Raw genomic sequence first — 15,919 nt, 5'->3', positions numbered from 1 at the left:
TAATAGCTTTCAGAAGAGAACATGAACTCTAGACTTTTATTAAAATCATTATTTAATGTGCAAAAAATAATGAAGCCACAGCCTTGGCATTTAAAACAGCAATTTGTAGTCATTACATCTTAGATCATGAGACTTATTTTGTAAAAAGCCAGTCTTTCTCAAATTAAAAATTCATCATCAACTTCCACAGATTATGTAGTCCTTTAAATGATGCCATTTCATACAGATTTATTCCAGCTAAACAAAGAGCCAGTAAAGTGGCACACATAAAGCATCAATTTCACTGCTCTCTCTCTAGAAAGCCCTTTCTACTCCTTAGACTGTTAAAAAATCTCACAGAAGGGTTGACTAATGCACGGATATTTTAGCAATTTCACCTCCCAGGGACATTTTATATCTTAATTTGTCATTCTCCTTACCCCCACTGTAGATTGAACTATAAAAAATAACCTTCAACAGAAGGTTTCTTTCTTCTCTTTTCATACTTAGAATGCCAGTCCACAAAGTGAATGACAGTAAGAAGACATCAACTAGCCTAAGTGATCCCTCTAACTGATGAGCATTTAATCCATTATGAATATTAGATTTTTGATGGGAAAAATAAGCAGTTAAAACTTGTTCCTCTACAGTAAAAATCCCGTTAAGAACTTGCATAGAAAGATGATGCAGCCCTACATAACTGACATGTAATTAATTCTGTTTGATTTTCTCTAGGCACAAAGTGATTTTTATTAGATAAATCCTTTGGTCTGAAAAGAACTTGCAAGATCACACACACTATGCCTTACTAGTGGAAGATTTTACTCAGTAACTGGCAGAGGTGTAAATGAGATTTACATGTGTACCAGCAAGAGAATAAAAATGCACTGCACGTTTTCTCTCTTTCCTGCTTCAAGACTTCCTTTAATTACCATTTGAGCTATAACAGTGTCAAGAAGTTAGGATGTCTTTTGAAAAGAACATTGAAAGAGTCAGTTCCTCCCACAAATTATTTTAACATGGACCTGAATCGGCACACAACACCACCTATAATTTAATTTTTGTGTTGAACAGGCACGCTGCTTTCAATCCCACTCCTCTTTTCAGCAGAAACAATGTGTTTAAATTAACGTGTTTCAGAGTACGTCCTCTGCTGTCTTCCAAATGTCTACTCAAAACACCTCTCCCACAGCTGGCAGTGCAGCTTTCTCTATACCCTTCTGCAAACTCCTCTACACCTACCAGATAAGATTTTAATTAGAGGCTAAGCAAGGGGCTAACAATGTTTTATCAAGGGACTACAACATTTCATTTGTTTCCATACTTTCTATCTAACTAAAGGGCTTCCTCTTCACCTGTATCTGCCAACAGCTCTATCCTAGACTTACCTCCAAAATGCCTGGGGCATAAACTTTTTTTCATAAACTAAAAAATTTTAGTCAAGTTTTGCAAAATCCTAAAATGTTGCATGAGTCTTCACAAGACACCAAAATTACATTGCAAAGCCAACAGGGCCCACATTCACTAAACTGTTCCTTCCCTGAGATTTATACAAAATGTTGTAATTCCAGTTGGAAAATAATTTTTCAATGATGAGAGAAGAGTGTGGGAATCTGGAATAGGACTGCAATATATGCAGCCTGTATGATGTAAAAATATGGTTTGAAACATGTTCTGCTTAAGAAGCAGGCTGGTGTACTCTTCATAACAACCATTTCAGGAAGTTGAAAAAAAAGGAAAGACCATCATGACAGATGGCTGAAAACTAATAAAATTAGGTCTCTGATAAATTCCTATAATCAAATTATGCCAGTGCCTATCCAAAACCAGAGTCTAAAAATCTCCTTGAGATACTTAATGAAATATACCACTTAAAGGAAAAGTGAAAATTAAGAAATTCAATCAATGCTGCCAATTGGAAAGATATAATCTTGTGGTTACTCACAATACTTCAGTTTGAACAGTTTCAGAGTGAAGTGGACAGAACCCTGCACAATCTCAGAATACTGAGAAAGTATTAAGGCATTAATGAAATTTAGCTCCATGCTTTATTAATTTGTTACCAATGAATCCTAACATGTTTAAAGGAAATAGGAAGATCATAAATTCATATCCAAAAAACCCATCATAGAGAAATTACGAAAATAATCAGTAGCTTTATACAGGAAATGCTATCCTTAAGAGTTTGCTTGAAACCTAGAAGCCTAAAGTTTCTCTCTCCAAATTGTTCTCAATAATTTTGACACTAATGGAAGCTCCAACTTCACCTTCCTGTGTTTAACTGCAGAGCTGAAAATATATAATGAATATTGACACAATCTGTAGGATAAAAAAAAGTCACCTCCTCTGGAAAAGCCTGCTGTCTTGGCAGGAGAGACTGGAAAGCTTGCCCCACTCTCAGAACATTTTAATTTGTTCCTTACCCCTACACCAAAATGTTATCAAAAAAATCTTAGAAATCAAAGCACCTCTCCTGAATATATCTAACAGAGTGCTGAATCCTCCAAGATGAGCATCTATTTAAAGATTTTACATGCTGTTCCTCATACACACCTCCCAATTACCTCCAGTTATATCACCACAGACTAAGGCAGGCAGTTGTACAAGAAGGCTGTTGCTCATTTTTTAAAGAAACATCTTTATATGTAATCTGAACAGCAAACAGATAAAATTCCCCCTTCATAGTGCATATGGCTTGTTCAGTGTTATTGCTATGGGCTTTAATGTTTAAATTCCAGCAAAATATTAAAAATCAGGCTCTTTTCACTATAGGAAGATCTGTTGTGAGATTTTTAAGCATATAAACATGAACAGCATTAATAGAACTGTGCTGTTTCAAAGGAAAAATGAAAATTTTTTTAGAACCATAAAAAATGGGCTATTCATTAAAAGGAAAAACACTGAACTGGTCCAGCAGGCTTTTATTTTCAGTATATTCTTTCTAGCTCAACTTTTCTTCCCAAGCCCAGTATATATTTGAAATTATTATGTATTCGAGAACAGTGTATTTGCTGAAAGACAGACAAATACTTTTTAAGCTTGAAACTCAATTTGTGGTTGAGTGATTAATGTCATCTAGGTCTTGCAATTACACAAGTTTGGATGTCACCCAGGGGGTTCAGGTTGTCATGCCAGAAGAAGTACCTATATTTCTTCTCAGTTCAGTGCACACCAGGGCATGTTTCCCTAGATGGAGTACAGGCTCCCTCTATAGTTACAGTCTCACAGCCAGCATTGCCTGGACCTACTGCAACAGCTGAAATCTAAATTCCTGTTTCTCCGTGGCAAAGCAAAAACATGAGCAGCCATTCCTGCATAATCTCTCTTGTATCACCTGCCTTCCAATTACTACTCTCTGACTCCCATCACAATTACTTTTTCAGAGGTAGTTGCTAAATACAATCCAAAAAATATACCACAATAAAAAGTGATTAATCAAATACAGAGTTTATATTTAGTAACTTCGATCAAGTCTTGCTTCACATTAACATTTCAGATGAACCCTTCTTTTATGGCAGATTCATTAATATTCTGTTAATATCATCAGTCTTAATTAACAAGCAGTACATACCTTTTATTCTCTTCCCCATGGTTTATTTTTTGCATTTGTGTTTAGTGGGTAACATACTATTTGCATCTCCCATAGCAATCATGTGAAAACCTGTCACCTCACTAGTCTATTAGTCCGTCCTGGGCCTGGACCCCCAAAACCAACATCTGGCCACTCTAAACCAGGTGTTTGCTCTGCTGCCAGGCTCTGACTGCTAAGAGTGCCTGTGTTTCTAAGCTCAGTTTAAAATTTAAAGTGCAGGGTAACCTGCCTTAGCCTGGCTGATTTCCAGAGGGATGAGTTTCCTGCCCACATTTAACTTGCTGACCTCTGCACTTGAAGTTCCTCTTTCCATACCAGGCAGGTGAGCAGAAGTGGTGGATTTGCATGTGCTCATGCCAGCTGTGTTTGCAATGAGCAATGTGCAGAGGGACTGCAAGAAACACTGAAGAAAAGGTTTCCTCATCTGTTGCATCCCGAGTTGCGTTCAGATTAGGGGTTCTGGTATGTGTTAGTTAGCCGGTTCTGTGTACCCCTTTGTACGCCCCTGTTCCTCCCGCGATGGTTCGCTCCAGGCTGCCTGCCATTGGAGCTTCTCCACATCACTCCAGTAACCACCCCCTGTTCCTTCCTGAAACTTCTCTGTCAGTTACCCCATCCCCGTGTCCCCATTTGCCCCAGAGCCCCGTGTCCACCCCTGCCACGTCCCCGTTGGGAGCCGTGGTCCATGTCACCGCCACGGCGCCTGTCCCCATTGGGCAGGAGGGCTCCTGCCCTCCTTGTCCCGCCCCCTATAAAATCCCGTGCCTCCCCAGTCCTGCTTAGGTTTGCAGTCCTGCCTGAAATGTTTATCAGTAAGAAACTTTGCATACCCTGATTAACCCTCTCAAAATATATTTCTGTGCTTTCAGGAACACCTCTGACACAAACATGCCATGTGCAGAGGAGCAAGCAGTAAAAGGTTTTGGAGCCCCAGCAATATTTTTAAAGAGAAGACTGAACATAATAAATAAAATTGTTTGCAATTGACATTTTATTTGCTCCCTCACAATGAGGTAGAAATAATAACATTTAAAACTTCAATTTTAAGAGTACAGAATGGCCTGTTTGGAAAGGACCTTAAATATCATACAATTACAAGCCCAGTGCCGTGGACAGAGACACCTTCCACTAGACCAGGTTGCTCAGAGCCCTCTCCAGCCTGGCCTTGAACACTTCCAGGGATGGGACAAGCACAGAGTCTCTGGGAAATATATTCCAGCATCCTCACAACCCTCCCAGCAAAGAATCTTTTCCTCCTTTCAGGCGCAGGAAGGCCTCAATTAGGTGCTAATAGCTATCCTGTATTTACTGAGTGTGCCCATTTCACCGAAGCCTGGTTACATTTATTGGATAGTGCAAACACTAACAAAAGTTGCAATTTTGTCTATGTTCCAGTCCACCTTCCCACCCAAGAAAAAGCAAGCTCCTTGAAGGTAATCTATTAATTTCTTTGTAATGGTAGGACTTAGAAGTATATGGTAAGTAATGGTAGAAACTGGAAGTATAACCTACGTGTTATTCATATATGCTGTAATTACCTGTAAAATTAATATTGAAATAAAACCTATATACAATACCACAAAAAATAACAAATAGCAAAGTGGAAAAATCTGATTTAGGAGTGCTAATATGGGCAATGGGTCATCAGCTACAACAAACAATGGCTAACACAAGCAGCTTAATTTTATGACCATCATTCATAAGACCTCAATCACAAAAAAAAACTTAGGGAACAACCATAATGCTATATTTATTTTTATTGCAAAATGTCTAGTGAAAAAAAAAAAAAGCAAAAAGTATTTATAATGCTGGCATCCAGCTATTCTAAAAAACTAAGAGCTCAGCAGCAGTCAGCTGTCTCAGCCTCAGGGTTGTTTCTATTCATGATTTCTGCAATAGTGACAAAAGTTTCATCTTTACACACAAAGCATGACATGTCTGCAGATAACACAAAACTGGGGAAGTAGCGGATTCACCAGAGGCTTGTGCTGTTGTCCAGAAGGACCTCAACAGGCTGGAGAAATATGCTGACAGGAGCTGTACCAATGGGAAATGCAAGGGATCTGATCCACATGTGTTAATACCAGATGGGGGAAGCAAAGAAGAGGCAGCCAGGCTCTTGTCAGTGGTGCCCAGTGACAGAAAAACAGGAGATAGAAATTAACTAAAATAGAAGCAATTTCACTTAAACACAAGACAACATTTTTCTCCTTCAAAAGTGGTCAAACACTGGTAGAGGTTCCTAGAGAAGTGGAGTCTCCACCTCTGGAAATACTCAAAACCCAGTGAGAAATAGCCCTGAGCAGGGGGTTAGATCATACAATCTCCAGAGGTGCTTTCCTGCCTCAAAAATCACTCATTAAATGGTTATCTATCCCAATTTACTCTTTTTAATGTCCTGACAATAGTCACCAACTGAAGGAAAATAAACAGACATGCACACACCACCACAGAGGAAAAAAACAACAAAAACCCCAGAAAAATCCCAAAGCAACAAAACAAACAACCTCTCCAAAAAAAACAAACCAAAAACCAAACCAAAACCAACCAAAAAAAAAAAAAAAACCCAACTAAAATGAAAGTAAAATCCATTGAAATTCAAGAAAGCTTATCTCAAGTCAGTTAACTTCTCTATTCAATTACTGTGCCAAGACAATTAGCCCACTGATCATTTACACATTTGAAAAACAATATAAGCAAGCAAAAGGTATTTTCCCTACTGAACAAAATCAATATTTTTTTTCCTTTCAGTTTTCTATAATTACAGCATTTGATCCAGCTCAAGAAGAAGAAGATTTACAGAAGATCTCTCTTACCACTTCAAGGAAGAATGAACACTATTAGCAGCTAACAGAAGCCATAAAACCCACCAAGCCATCTAATAAAGTAAGACTATTCTTGCTGTACACATCACTTGCCTTGGGAACTTCCTCTACTGAAGTCAACTATAAAACAGACCTAATACCTAAAATTAGCCAACTGAGAATTTCATCCTCCCAAAGCAATAAATTGTTTTTTTAATCAAAACCAGAGAAAGAGTTGTTTCATGATTTGAAACTCTGCTCTTAATATTTTCCTGTTTGCTTGGTGGGGTTATTTTCTTCATTCTTGATTTCTGTTTGCTGACAAATGTTGCAGAATGAGATCCATCAATGTGTTGCTATTAGTAAGAAACTCCAGCTGATCCAAAACAATATTTCTCAATAATGACAACATAAACCCTAGGAAGTTGGGGGTTTTTTAAACAACATGCTCTACTCAAGTGACCTGTTTCCAAAGTATTGGCATCTAAAAGCATGGTTAAAAAAAAAGATGAAATTAAATACTTTTACCTGCCATCAAAAGCAGTTTAATAATCTGAAGAGAGGAAAGGTAGTCCAAACCCCATCAGAACTCCCCTAGGTGGTAGGTTTGTTCACTACCTGCAAGTACACAGCCTGGAGTAAACTCTATAGGCAATCCATGATTATCCACCTGTTATCTCCTCTTCCTTCTAGTATAACATTGCTAAAAATATTGTTTGCTGCTAATACCAAACACGTATAATAATATGCTGTACTGAGAAAACAATCTCATGACAGCAAAAGCAAGGATAGTAATATATTCACTCTCTCAGAGTTATCATCTTAAGTCATCTAGAAAACTTAATCTGCAAGATCTATGTTGTTATCACCATACAACAAAGAAAAGAAACCCCTAAAAATGCATAGAGCATTACAGCAAACAGGTGGAAGGTGCATTTGACAGAAGAAATATTGGCTGTTCCTGTGTCTGGAAATGCATTCAATAATCTTCCTCAATGATTAATACATCCCACGTGTGAAAGCCTGCATAAAAGACCAAGCAACAGCTGTAATTTACTGAAGGAGGTAGGACAGCTCAGCAGTAGAAGCCATCCAAGCTGTAAAATGACAGTGTATTAGTAGTTCCCATCCATTTAATTACAGTTTAAACTTTCCAATATGACAGAGTAATAAATTGAAAAATGCTGCATTACTGGCTATTTTTTTCTTTCAGACAGATGTTGTACATGGTATATTGTGGACCTTTTCCATCTCTTCCTTTCTGGCTGGTTATTGCCTGGCTAACAGGATGTTTCATTTTAATGAAATATACATTACTGCATTAAGAAAAGGTCGTCAGTTCTTAAGTTAAATGCAATTTCTGTAATAAAATTAATTGCATAACCTACATAAAATTTTTTTATGTGGGTTAAACACTTTTAATTACTACCTAAATTTTGCTCAACTGAACATTTAAATGGAGTATTCACCTATAAAATGAATGTATATACTGTGAAATGCCTCTACAGTTCTTTACAGCATGCCTTCTACATGTTCTACTGTAATATAGAATGTTGTCAGCATTGTTAAAATCAACTCTTGAGCAAGGCTGAGGGGAAAGAGGTAGCAGGAAAAAAAAAAAAAAGCCTGCCAGTCTATGAAGTGTGAAAACTGGCTTTGAGACTAGACCTGATTTCTCAGGGCCGTGTCCAGTTGGCTTTGGGGTATTTTTTAAGGATGGAAGCCTTATAATCTGTCCAAGTATCCTTAAATATAACATTATAGAGTAAAGAATCATAGAATATCCTGAGTTGGAAGAGAACCGCAAGGATTAAAATCCAACTCGTGGCCCTGCTCAGGACCCACAATCACACCATGTGTGGTTATTTGTAAATCCTGTTTTGTTCCACATCAATAGCAATTATTTGGTATAGTTACCAAAATGTCACTGCAACAGGAGCTAGAGCTCAGACAGAAGCCATCTTTCTTATAAAAACTGATATTTTCCCAGTAATGTTTGTACACTTAGCAGAAAGATGAACAGCTCTCCCATGACAGACAACATTAGAAACTCTTTATGCCACAAAAAGTTACAAAGTTCTTCTGATATGTGAAACAAAACACTAATACATTCTCCCATACATTCAAAAAACAGAAATATAACCCTGCATCATTTATGCTTTGGATGACTCAGATGGCTGTTGGATGGCTGTTACCAGACACAACAGTTCTTTTTTAAAGTCCTTAAAACACAAATTTGTATAGGCTAAAAGACTTTTTTTCCCTGAAAAATAAAAAGGTTCTTTACTAGAACTTGGTTTCAATCAGGATTAAAATCAATATTTATTTTATTTTTTTCAATTCATCTTCTGAACCTCCAAAACAATAGCCAGGTATTAATTCACCCCTAAGTCAGATGATATTGAACTGTGTAATGATGGGTCCTGGGACATGAAGAAGGGATTTATGGTTTAATTTACCCATTACTTTTTTCTAGGATACTTTTAGTTTTATTCCTATAACTCAATGCATATTATTGAACCAATTGATTTAGGAAAACAATATTCCTATACTAACTTAAATGTGGTTCCATACTTCAGAATCGATTAAATTTGACATTTTATGTTCTTGTCATTTTAACTGAACTGGATTTTGTCAACAGAAAAAAAGCTCTTTTACACAGAAAAATAATATTTTCAGAATGTTTTCATTATAAGGAGCTTTGTAAATAATTTCCTTTTATACCATCAAACTTAATAAATTGGTAGCTTAACTAAGTGAATGTATAATATTCTATGGCAGAGAAATGGACACAAGCCTCTTTGCTGCATTCCTCATTGTACTAAGTGTATTCTAGGTATTACAAATAAACAAAAACAAGCCCCAACTCAAAGGTACCAGGGAATCTGGTTTCCTGATCCTACTCAGTCTGTAATGAAAACCCCATTCGGGGAAATACACCTCGAAAATATCCCAAAGCCAGCAGCAAACAAGCAAAAGCATATATTAGATTTTTCAATCAATTAAACCCATGTTTTCTGTCTTCTAACTTCAAGGCATTTTCAAGTTTTTACGCTTTTGTTATACGTAGAAAATAATTTTTTAAATGTAAAACTAGTGAATTTTCCTTACAATCTCAAAATTGTGATTACCTTTGACATACTGAATGCAAATTTTGCATTCTATTGTCTCAAAAACAGGTTTCAATTTTTTTTTTTTTTTTTTTTACAGAATCACCTTTTTTGCGCCCTTTCTTCCTTTGGATGGCTTCTCTCAATCATTTAAATCAAATCAAAGTAGAATACACAAGTTTCAAACAATGGTTTTGATATTTTAACTAAATTACTAAGTTGGCAACTAATGAAATAAAAGGTTATAGCAGCAGACAGTACTGCAAATTATTAGCTATCACAAAAATATTAGTCCTACATGATTTTATTCAGTTGTTAAAACTCAGTGCTTTAAAAATTGCTTATAAATATCATACTTAATAAGAGAAGTTTAAAGAGATTACTATTCATTCAAAGGATTAAAAAAACTGCACCCACATCCTTTTGGCTACAATACATTCTCATTCTCCTATCATTGTCCATTGGCTACTTTGTTTGGTCCCTTGCCCAGAATAATCTGTCCATCAAATGAAATTTCACAGGTGCAAGACTCATGATGAGAAACATATTTCAGGCATCTCTAATCATATATAAACCTTCTCTTCACAAAGTTTTTCATTTAATAAAAAGGTTTGTATCCCCGTACCTTTTTTGCTTAAGCTTTGATTTTTTTGACCAAGTATTTAGACCAATTTCTCTCCTCCTCACAAGGCTCTTATTTTATTGAAGAAATTGACCTCTCTTTTCCAAGCAGAAACATTTCAAAGCACTACAACTCAGCTTCACAGGGGAGGACAACATAATCAATAGCAATGAAGTTATATTTAAAGCACAACTACCCTTGGTTTCACGTATATCCCTGTGGAAATTATACCCTTTGAAGATCTGCAAAATTTCCAAGAACCACGCCCAACACTTACTCTTCAAGCTTGCCAGGCTTGCTTTGCTTAAATTTGCCTTCACTTGTGTGGAGCTTTGCTTCCACTCACTTCAAATATAAATTACTGATGAGCTGGTCGCAGTTAGTTTGTTTTACTTGTGCATGGCAGAATTGGTTTTCCAGGGTAACAAAGAAATCCAAGCACAGTTTATCTAATAAGCATTAAAATGCAGTAAAAAGAGTGAATTTGGATGCAAAAAGAGTTGCAAAACAAACAGAAGGAAAAGTGTAAAATATATAAAAATGACCAAGTGGCTCCCCAAGCAAGGATCCCACCCACTGCCAGAGTGACCTGATTTCCCTGGGAATCTGCTTCAGGTGTCAGATCAACTACACTAAAAGGTGAGGAAACAAGAAATCCTGAGACAAAATCCATTTTCATCAGTGCCATGAATTACAAGAGTATCTGCTTCTTTGGGTACCACTGCCCAGCTAGGAGGGATATTTCCAGATATAAAGCTGGAGGGCTTTGGAGCCACAGAAGCTCAAGGCCCAGGATCTGCACACTGCACTTCCAGCAGGTACAAACACTCCAGCAGAACTACTGATGAGAAATTCCAGCTGATCTCGCCAAGCTGACAGACCTTGTGTAAACTGATATATTAGTTCTTAAAGAAGGTAATAGTTTTCTCTAGAGATATGACAAATTGTCCCCTTCTTTAACTTCCCATATATTTATGAACCTATTTGTTCAGGACAGGACTACAAATCTAAGTTTAGGAGGGACTGTTTTAATTTCCCCAGTCTCCAAAGAGCAGCAAAGCTGGCAGACCTGATTGCTCTGTCTTTGATCTTCTTTACTTGTAGACAAGCTGTAAGAGATTAAGCTCTTTTCCCATTACTTAGCCATTTAAACTGATACTCTATGATTCCCAAGGGTAAATGCATTAAGCTACTGATCAGTCTAAGAACTTTGAAAAAAAAAAAAAAAAAAGATTGGAAGATTTATAAAATACTGTTAGCTCATGCAGTTTGGATTAGACTTTCAGAAACCCTTTGATAATTTAGGGGGAGAACTCCTATTGAAACCAACATCTAGGGAAAATTCAAATGGCTACTCTTTAATATCATGTAAACTGCTTTTTTAAATTATTATTCTTTCTTCCTATATTTCATATTATGTAGGTACTTACTTTTTTAAGGCTACATGAAAATGTATATAGAATCTGGAAAGGGAAGAATCAGTGCTAAATTAAAACCCTTGCTTACTGCTGTGCTGTAAAACAACACTTTAAGGTTTGCAAGAGTTGCACCACTCCCTACACACTCCATGTCCACAGTATCCCAGATCCAAATATTGGAAGCCCTAGGAAATGACTAGATCCTTAAGGAAACTACCTGAACAGCTCTCAGGTTGTTTTCATTTTTTCAACTTAACTGCATTGATATTCTTCCAAAAACATTAAATTGCCCCCAAGGGAGCCACAGGAAGGCAAAGGAAGCCTTTCCAAAGGACCTTTTTTTTTTTTTTTTCCAGTGCTAGACACTGTGACAACCATACAATATAATGATGGCAAATATATGGGATTACTGCCAGACTTTCATCCAAGACACACTGATGTCTTCATCTAGTCAAATATGTTCTCCAAATAAAATTCTATTATGCAGAGCAAAATGAATGCTATATTATGGATTTTGGCATGAAACCACAGTGATTTTTAACTCAGTTTTCTGCCATGAATCAGGATATTAATTGGCATATAAATTGTACAGATGTACATTCTGCATTAAGTGACCTTTTTCTTTCAAGGTCTTACAGAATCATTTGTCTCTAAAATGGCCACTATGAAAATAAAAAAACACCTCACAATCAGTACTGCTTAGACTACAAATATCTGTACAACTTACTCTTAAAGAAGTCTTCAAGCATTTCCAATGGCTTTTCAAAGAGATCTTAATGTAATGGAAGAGAAACTTACTTTTTACAATTCTGATTACACCACTAAAAGGTTCTCTTTGAAAGGTATAAGCAGATAATTACTAAAATGTGCACCTATAAATTCCAGGTTTAGTGCTTGCAATGGAAGCTGACACAGTTATTCCCCTTTCTGGCTCCCTTGGGAGAACAGAAACATTTGGGAAGCAGTGCCTTTATCCTTTGTAAATTTAGCAATGAAATTGTAAGATTTCACTAATTATTTTTGCTATTTCTTCACCTGATCTTGAAATTTAGCCATACCTAGAAAAATCCTTCAGAACACCCAAGACACTTTAAGCCATCTCATTATTATTATTCATTTATTTGTAATAATTTCCAGTGGCAGTAAAATGTTCTCAAAATATAAAGCCATACCTAAAACACGTTTGTCTCCTGCAGCATTGAATGTCTGTCTCAATTAAGTCTTTGAGGTAGAAAATGTGTAGTCTTTATGGTAAATTTTAGAACTGAGAGTTTCTATATTTCTAATAAATTAGTGCTACCACATCTCAGTTATCCCTACATTAGTAAAAATGTGTGGAAATGGCAACTTCCAACAGGATCAGAAGGAAGTCACCAACTTATTATTAATCTGCTCTTCAAGAGGGAGCAAGAGGAAACCAAAACTATGCCAACTTAAGGTAAATAGAACACATTAACCGTGAGCAACCTTACCTTTAAAGGACAGATATGTAACATTTAAAAAATGGAGAAAAGCAATAGTCTCACAGTAATAGCTAAGTCATGTAAACCTCCAAAGTCCATCAAAACTTTTAGCTCTGCTCCTATTTCTAAGAAAAAAAATGAGCAGCCCTTGTGCCAGATATTTCTATGAAAGTACCACAAATATTTATCTGTCCTATTTCTCTGATTTTACAAAAAAAAAAAAAAAACAACAAAAAAACCCACAAAAAAAAACAACAACAACAACAAAAACCAAAACACCCACACAAAACTATTTCAAAACACAACACTATTAAGGAAAGATCATCAACATCATTCAAATATGAGCTAGAGTTGAAGGCTTGTTTTCTCTGCTGATTCTCTGTCAAATCCATTGGAAGCCACTCTCCATAATCAAAAGTCATGCCAATTCTTTTTCCCTGCTTCCAAAGCATCAGTGAAGGAAAGATGGAGAGCATTGGTGGAAAAAAAGCTCACTTCAAAGTCCAGGGGCTCTGGGTCAGCACCTGGACACAGCAGACTAGAGAAAGCAGCAGCTAAAACATGTGAACCCACACTCCTGAAGTTCTTGTACTCATTCAAAAGCAGGTTTAAAATTGCTATGGACTTTTAATCACTTGATTTTCCACAAAAATCCAAGCCTGACACGTGAGAGAGTGAAGGAGAACTTTTGGTAGTCTGAGATAATTCATGAGTTTGTTGAAGGTGGGCATGTTCTGTAAGCAAATTAAACAATCTGGAAACTTAAAAGCAGTCAGCAGAAACACACACACATTCATTCACAGCACCAATAAAAATAATCACAGAACAGGTAAGGTTGGAAGAGACCATCACAGCCTTTCCACCAAACTTTCATGGAAACTGCCAAGTACCTACCAAGATGACAGAGTAATGCTAGGAAAAAAAAAAGGCAGTGGGGAGTGAGGGAAGGGAAAATAAGATACATTCAAGATGGAAAAGCCAGGACAATAATCTCATTAAGATGATGTTAAATGAAAACTCACTTTTTTTTCCCTTGAAAATCCCTATAACTTTTATTCCACTTAGTGGATTTCAATAGTTTTCAGAAAGGGACAGTTAGACCTCATCTGTTCTGCCTAGACCATGCTCCAGGCTGAGGTGCATTTCCCATGATGTCTGTTCAAATATCATGAAGCAGCACTTTAGGTAAGTCACACACCTGCACCCACTGACAGCAGAGTACTTGCCACACATATGAGAACAGTGTAAAGGAAAAAAATCAGCACACATTCCAGAGGCAAAGATAATTTCAAGTAGAACTGAACTGCAACATCATGCTTCTCCTTCAGTTCCATACACAAGAGCAAATATTTCATTCTGACAATGCCAGGAAGTTTAACTCATCTGAAAATGTTGAAGATCTACACTGATAGGAAGGTATTATTGAATTATGAAAGCAAAAGACATTTTGCTACCACAGAAATCACAATCATTACTCTGGCCACTCAGGTGCCCCCCCCTTAAGAAGGACCAAAATTGGAGTCTCTGTATTTTTTTGTTATAAAAAGAGAACACTATGTATTATGCCCAGATGACATCCTGTACGCACTCACAAGATCAATCTTTATATAATTCTTATGTTCTATAAAATTCTACTTCTGTGTCTGAGAAACCTTAATTTAATAAGGCTTCTGATGGCCTGAGTCAAGTAAATATTATTGTTTAATTATTTCTTCTTATTCTCATCTGTCTGTGTCTTTTCCTCTTCTCACCCCACATTTAGCAGACAATGCAGGTGAAGGATCTGCATCAGAGGTGTCTGCAGTATTTCTGCACATAAGTAATTCTCACCACACTGGAGTCCTGCTCCCTGATTTGGATTATTTAGTTTACAGAAGTTCATAAAAGCAAGAACTGCAATTTTAGAATTAACCACGGCATCACTCTAGAATGAATCAGTATATAGAGTGGAGGAGGCTGGACAAATACAAAACATTTCAAATTAAAAAAGAAAACACAACCTGGGGGATCGAATATCTAGTGACTGATTTTGTCATTAATTTAAGCTTTTTATTTCCTCTTCCTTTACTATGTTATTCTCTTGCTACTTAACAGTTATTGGTGTGTAATTACAGGTACAGAGGAATACCTGTATTTCACACAGCCCAGCTCTCCTTGGGGCTTCACAGATATCTTGAATTAGCAACCGGTCCCTTCAAAAGGCAGTTGAGACAAAAAGAAGTGGTTGTTGCAAATTGCTCTGCTCTCTGTTTGTGTACTCTCCTTGCATTTCTAGGAACAGTCTTACTACTATCAAGCAAATTAAAGAAAATCAGCATCAGACAGGATCCAGTTCAGCTAAGAGCCTTGAGTGATCCTTCATTCTCTGCTCCTGCATTCAGTCTATTCCACAAGAAGACAAGGCATTGCCAAAATACTCTTTTTAAAAGTTAAGTCAGCAGCTACCAGATAACAGCTTGAGAGAATTTTGATCAAGACCCAAACCAATCAGTCTACTATGAAATATTTCATGCTAATAAGCTTCCCTTTTCAGAGGAGATATGCTTCGATCTAGAATGTTAAGACAACACAATTTTAACACTTTCTAAAATGTGATTGATTTATTGCTCTGCCACATTATTTTTTGGATAATATGATAAATTCAATTCATCACATTATCCTATAAATATTGCAACAAATTATTAAAGCAATAAAACCTCATGGCAGAAGTTTAATGAGCTCATGTCACATTTGTGTTAAAGCCAAGTGATAAATTGCAACATCTGCAGTGGATGTCACCACCTTAAAAGGGAAAGTCTGCACATTCTCCTAGCACAAGGCAAAAGTCTAAATCTTTACTTGGAAATACAAAACAGAAAAAAACACAACAAAATTTTAAACATATGTCTAGTCACACACTACTTTTCCTTCTAGTAATAAGGACCAATCCTG

The sequence above is a fragment of the Vidua chalybeata genome, chromosome 2 (genome assembly GCF_026979565.1).
Source record: "Vidua chalybeata isolate OUT-0048 chromosome 2, bVidCha1 merged haplotype, whole genome shotgun sequence".
NCBI classification, from domain to species: domain Eukaryota; kingdom Metazoa; phylum Chordata; class Aves; order Passeriformes; family Viduidae; genus Vidua; species Vidua chalybeata.
Note: the sequence above shows the minus strand (reverse complement) of the source record.